Source organism: Fukomys damarensis, unplaced genomic scaffold (assembly GCF_012274545.1).
Source record: "Fukomys damarensis isolate Sample0158 unplaced genomic scaffold, DMR_v1.0_HiC HiC_scaffold_2, whole genome shotgun sequence".
Lineage (NCBI taxonomy): Eukaryota > Metazoa > Chordata > Mammalia > Rodentia > Bathyergidae > Fukomys > Fukomys damarensis.
The window spans coordinates 26249286-26256068 of record NW_022900914.1 but is presented as its reverse complement, the minus strand read 5'-3'; the positions used below and the strand labels follow the sequence as shown (position 1 = coordinate 26256068).

Here is a 6783-nt window from a genome sequence, read left to right as displayed (position 1 = left end):
AGGTCGAAAGCCTGGGGCTCTGGATAAGGCCAGCAGAGTATGGGAGGACCTGGACAGAGGATAAATGAACACCCAAAGGGACCCAGGAGACATCAGGAAGCCAATGGGCTCCAGAGGGCTCCAGAAATATTTCCAGTCTCTTCCCCAAACCATGCTCTTCCAGACCCTGTCCCTCCTCCTATAGAAGTGTGGCTTTATTTCCCTTCTCCTTGAAATTGTGCAGCCTTTCATTTTCTTCACCTAATGCCAGGTGAAGAGAGCACAATTAATGCTTATTGTTCCATGCACTGTGGGGGCAGGGCGGGGAGAGGAAGATGGACTCCAAAGGCCCGTCTATCAATTGTCCCAAACAAAGACATTTTAAAAAGCATAGATTATTCTTAAGCTTAGTTAAAGTCCTACAACAATTAGCAACACCATGATTTTGATTTTTTTTTTCATGCTCATACTTAATTCTAAATGTCCCTTGGGTTAAAAACTTACTCAGTAAGAGAACGATGTTTTTATCATTCCAAGGAATCGAGGTTACCATTGTAAGCAGATTGGGTGATCTTGCTGGGCTAAAGTTGCTCACAGATCACACTTGCAGTTGGGTCATGAGATCCGGAAACACAGACACCTGTGGTGATTTTCCTCATGACAATAATGAATGACTCGAGAGCAGCTACATAAAAGGTCTGCTGAAGCATTGCAATTCCAAGTCACAGCCCTCCACACAGTGTGGTCTCAGCCTGAGCCTGGACTATCTCTGCCCCCTATATTTTCCATACATTCACTAAATATCAAGACTAATTTGAGTATGTACCCCCCCACACCCACACTACTTCTGAGTGCCTCAGTTGACTGTGTGATACTATTCTGCATTCTTTCCATGCTCTTTCAGTCTGTCTGGGCCACACCTCTTGAATATATTTCAGTCCACTCGGATTCTGAGCATCCCTCCTGTCTGGCTCCTTGTTGAGGTCACCTCAATGACAGACAGATGATCCCTGTAGCAGCACCAAGCCTACTATAACAGCCCAACAAAGAGAAACAGATGCACTGGCCAGGGAGGAGCTGCAGCGTTTCAGCCAGGCCACATGCAGGACCAGATGGCAGAGAGGGAAAGCACCAGAGGTCCTCGAGGCCTATGAAAGCCCAGAGATGAAGCTAGGGGCCCAGAAACTTTTTTGGGGGGGATCAAACTTAGGACTTTGCACTTGCTAGGCAGGTGTAGCTCCACTGAGCTACATCCATGCCCCTGCGCCCCAAAACCTTGAGTCAAATGCAGCTCTGGGACCTGAGCACCACACAGCTCTTTGTACCCAGTGCTGCCCATGGCAAAGCAGAGCCTGGAAGGGTGCAGATTTGCCTGCTGGATGTACCCAGAGGCACACAGGAACTGGTGCCCAGAGCTGGAGAGACAGACACCCCACCACCAAAGAGAGCCTGAAGCTGGGTCTCTCTGGCTTGGATAAAGTCACAGTGAAGGGTGGCAGCAGGCCTGGGATATGTACCTAGACAGGCTCTGCGGAGGGCACTGGGATTGTCATGGTTTATACCTAAATGTCCCCCTAAATCCTCGTGGGATCTTAAGCAGGACCTTTGCAAGGTGCCTGGATTATGGGGGCCACATAGCTGACTGCTGGTAAGAGTTTGGGTCTGGTGGGAAGATGTGGTTCACTGCGGGCATGGCTAGAAGGGAATACCTCCCTCCTGGCTCCACATTTCTTTTCTCTCTGCTTCCTGCCCACCACGATAAGAGCCCCTCTCCTCTACTATGCCCCTCTGCCAAACCGTCTTGCTATTCCAGGTGCCACGTGTGCTGGGGTGGAGAAGGGAATGGAAGACAAGCCTGAGGGCAGAGCTCCCTGTGACCGGGGTCAGGGAGGCCGCGGTCACACTCGAAACACTGGGCAGGGGATGAGGAGAGTTTTCTCGGCCTCTAGATATCAGGAAACCTGGATTCCAGGCCATTCTGATCCAGCCTTTTGACACATGATTTTACACTATGACCCAGACAAGGCATTGCAAGTGGCCCCAGTAAAGTGAAAGAGCGCAGTGAAAGTAGCCAGATGGTGTGATTTCACGACTTTGAAATGTCCAAACTGGCAGATCCAGAGAGATGGAAAGCAGATTAGCGGTCACGAAGGCCCGGGAAGAGGTAATGGGGAGGGGCTGCTGGTGGGATGGGTTTACCTCCTGGAGTGATGGATGCATTTTGCACCTAGATGGTGGTTGTCACTGGAGTGTTCACTGTAAAATGATTAAAATAGAACATTTTATGCTGTGTGTTTTTCATATTTTTTTTTTAATGGAAGGGCCTCTTGGTTTTCCGTGTCAGCATGAAGGGACCTCTCTTAACTTCAGTCCTCCTCCCTCAGGCAGAGAGCCAGAGGGACACACGTGTGTGCCCTGGCCCCTCCTGACACACTTACTTACCGTGGGACAGGGCACCCCCAGGCTCTCGTCACCTCCACATCGGCAATTACAAAGAAGGTCACTGGGGCCCCAGTTGTGGATGTTTGAGTTAGCAATGACTTGTATAAGGCAACCAACTTCTCTAAACCAATCAAGGTTGTTCCGTCAGCATTTTCAGATGTCCAGGGGTCGCTCCTGCTGGATCGGATCTTGGGTTTTCATAAAGACTGCAGCAACAAAAAATGAGCGGAACCCTGGGAGAGGTTCTATGCATGGGGAACTATACCATTTCAAAGGAAGTCTTTTCAGTCTTAAGATTCAGAACTTGGGGAGAGAATCCTATTCGTTGTACAGGTGGTGTTCTACCAAGTGCCAGAGAGAAGAACAAAACAAAGCCCCTCATGGCATTGGAAGACACAAGCACCTAATTGTAGCACAAGAAGAAGAGGGGAAAAGTGGCAGTGAGACCCATTAATTTGGGTACAGATTATGAATATGGAGTTTTAAATATTCACCTGACTGCCTATGACATGACCCTGGGCAGAGAGTTATTCTCAGTATGTTCACAGCCTCTGTAAACCATCTCTCCGTCAAAGTTGAGGAAAGCCACACAAGGCCCACCAAAACCATGGAAGTGATCGGCCGCAGGACCAGCACAGCAAAATGTTACTGGACTCAGTCCTCCCCACCCGTGAGTGAGTAGCTCAGATCAGCGGTTTGAGGGCTATATTTACAGAGATTTTCTTGGAAATACTCCAGAGCAATCTTCCTGAGGGAGTCAGACTGTCAGTGAGGGAGCAGAGTGAAGACTTCAAGGGACGATTCAAAGCTCGTCCAGAATTGGAAGAACTGTTGGCCAAGTTGAACTGGCTCTCACGGACCCTTTCACGATGCACTGGTGATACTGCCAAGCAGAAAAGCCTGCTGGGTGGTTAGACGTAAGCAGGGGGAGAACCTGACCCTTGGGCTTTGTTTCTGCTTTTTCCTACAAGCATGGATGTTTCCTCTCCTCTGGCATGGTTGTTACCTTTAAGATAACCTGGAGTGTCTCTCGTCTAAAAAAAAAATCTGTAACTGCTAAAAAAAAAATGTGGAAGTTGGGGCTGGGAATTCAGCTCAGTGGCACCGCAACTGCCTCCCAAGGGCAAGATCCTGAGTTTGATCTCCAGTACCCAAACAGAAGACAAACAAACAAACAAAAAACACGTGGAAGTGTGTTGGCAGGGGGAGCACACATGTGTTTGTGGTGCCTGGGACAGACAGACTCAGTAAAAATGAGCTAGTAGAACTGATAGCTATTAAAGAATTAATAGAGCTAGTAAAGGTGAAAGTGAGTTGTAAAATAAAGCCCCTGATTTAACTTATGGAACAGAAGATGAGGCTCCAGAGATGGAAGGAAGGAGCGAACAGGAATATAAACAAGGTATAAAAGGAATTAAGATGTGCTATGGACATGTACCCACTCTCCACAATGAATCAACCATTATGTACTACAAACACGTATTAATACAAATATTTTAAAAAGGAACAAAAGATAGCTCAGTGAGCCATAATTGTCAGTGAGATTTCACAGAAAAACAGGATTTGAACTGATCTTTAGGGAGAGGTGGGATTTGGGCATGTGGGTGTGCAGAGGGGCAGGAGAGGGCACATGGGAGCCACAACTTAGAGTGGGGCACGTCCTTGGGATGGTGGCAGACTGGTCTGGCTGGAGCAGAGGATTTGGGGTGCACAGAGAAGGGCCAGACTTGGGGCTCTCTCGACGGCCAGGCCAGGGAGTTTGCACCTTATCCTGAGGGCACTATGGAGCCATGCATGGTCTATGAGCAGGGGATCATTGTGATGAATCTCGTGACACGAGAGGATAAATGTAGCCCACGTTGTGCAAGATGATTTGGAAATAAGTATCTAGAGGCAAGGAGACCAGACCAGCTCCTGTGGCTTTAGCCCGGTGTGAGTTAATGGGGCATGGGTGAGGGAAACAGACTGAAGAACCCATACAAGTTCTCCTGGGTTCCAGACTCACCCCGATATTACTACTCCTTGGCTTTTGGCACCAACAACACTCAAGTAGCTATTTCTTGTCCCTGGGTATTAAAAAACTGAGACTTGTGGGTGAGAAAATGATTCAGGGGACACCTGAGACAATGAGCCCTTATTGGGGAGGCTGTGCACAGAGCTGGGTGAGCTGCTTTCTGGGGTTTGGGACACAGCACCCCAGAATGTGGCCAGTGGACATTCCCAGGAACAGCAGCAAGTGACCACTCCAAGCTCTGCTGGGACCCCAGAAGAAGGACGCAGGACCTAGGAGAGATTATCCAACCTGGCCCTAAAAAACATCTAAGAAGAAAGGGGCATCCCATCCCTGAAGGCACAGGGTCACAGAGAGGCACCTAACCCCTGGTTATTACTACTTAATCACACTTCTCTGCCTCCCTCTACTTTTCAACAAACTCAGCGTGAAACCCACACAGGTTCCCCTGTGTCGTGGGGTGAGGAAGTCTCCCATGAGGGACTCTTATTAAATACACACGTGTGCCTTTCTCTTGCTAATCTGTCTTCTCTTAGAGGAGCCTCAGCCATGAACCTGGGATGAGCGAGGAAAGCTCTTTCTCCGTCCTACAGGCTCAACCCTGCTCCTGTGGATCTGGATGCCAGGTCCAGGTTGGCACTTGGACCCCTCTGCAGGTCTGCAGGACAGCAGACAGGAGGCACATCCATCCGCAGACGGTGGTGTGCTGGCGGGGGAAGCCGGCAGCTGCCGACAGCACGACCTGATCATCGTCTCACGTTCCTGGCGAGTGGCCCTGGAGAGGGTCCCTGCTCTATCTGTCAGAATCACTTCTGCAACAGGCCCAGAGCCACCCAGTCAGCAGCGGACAGTTCTATTCTAGGGAACACAGATGTCCTGCAGAGACCTGCAAGCTGGATGCTGCAAATGTGGAGAAGAATTACGGAAGCCCTGCACAAATCCGAGAGCGGCTGTGTTCACGGCTCAGAAGGCTCGGGACTGTTAAGAAGCCAACTGACCCCAAAATGCTCTGCAGAGTCCATGCGATCCCCATCAAAATCCCACAAGGCTTTTTCTGTAGAAACTGACAATTCTAAAGTTCACCTGGAATGACTAAAACGACTGAGCAAGACCCATGCTGGAAGAACACAGGCTGAATTCCAGTTTGCGAAGCTAAACACAAGAGTGGCCCTTGTATAAAGATAGACAAACAGATCAATGAAAGAGAATAGAGGCCAAAAATAGAGCCTGCATGTGTGAACAGTGATTTTGAACAAGGTGTGAAGGGAATGCAGTAGAGAAACAAGTCCTGTTGCCAAATGGTGCTGGAACAACTGAACAGTCAAATGCAGAAGAGTGAACTTCAAACCAGGTATGGTGGCATATGACTGCAATCCCAGCACTAGGGAGGCTGAGGCAGGAGCATCGCCATGAGTTCAGTGCCAGCCTGGGCTACATAGTGAGTTCAAGGCCAGCTTGAGCTACGTAATGAGACCTTGTCTCAGAAAAACCAAAAAGAAAACAAGAAAAAAATAAACAAAAAATGAGCTTCAATCTGCATCTTACCACATACAAAAATTAACTCAAAATGGGTCACACACTTGATTGTAAAGCATACAACTATAAAATGTAAACGAATATAGGACCAAATCTTAGGGGCCATGAGTTAGGCAAAATTTTCCAGCTACAACATCAAAAGTATGACCCACTAAGGTGGTATATACACCTGTAATCCCAGCACTCAGGAGGCTGAGGCAGGAGGATCAAGGAGTGTGAAGTCAGCCTGGGCTACATAGTGAGTCTGAGGCCAGCCTGGGATAAACACCAAAAGTATGATCCCAAAAGAAAGGAAGTGATGAAGTGGACTTCATTAAACTAAGAATGTCTGCTATTTGAAAGATATTGTTAAGAATGAAAAGACAAGTCAGATTTTTAGAAATAGTTGCCAATTGTGTATCAGATAAAGGCTTAGGTCAGAATACAAACTTGTGATCTTGTGAGAAATTGACACTTGTTTCTGTTTCTCATTCCTGGCCTATAACTACCTGAGTGGCCAGGGTGGTCGGGGCATCTGTGGTTATTAACAACAATCCCCTTCCTGCCACACCTGAGGTGATGCTCATGAATGACTCTTGGAGGATGAGGGCTGTTGCCAGAGAACCAGCCCTGCCATCGGGGCGGATTTGAGCCCAGCATGACCTCTGGGTGGCCCATGGCCTGGCCACTGACACCCATGTGCTGGAGCCTCCACAGCCCCACATGTGGAGGTTCTGGGGACAGATGTCCATAGAGCGACCAGAAGCACTGCCTCCTCTGTCCCCCTCATACATGCCCCCACAACCCCGCTACAGGTGACACTTCTGCGGGGGCCA

General features: G+C 48.8%; 1 pseudogene; it reads left to right on the top strand.

The window, feature by feature from the left end:
• The first annotated feature begins 2642 nt into the window (after nt 1-2642).
• Nucleotides 2643-3336, top strand: LOC104856471 (annotated as a pseudogene).
• Nucleotides 3337-6783: the final 3447 nt, after the last annotated feature.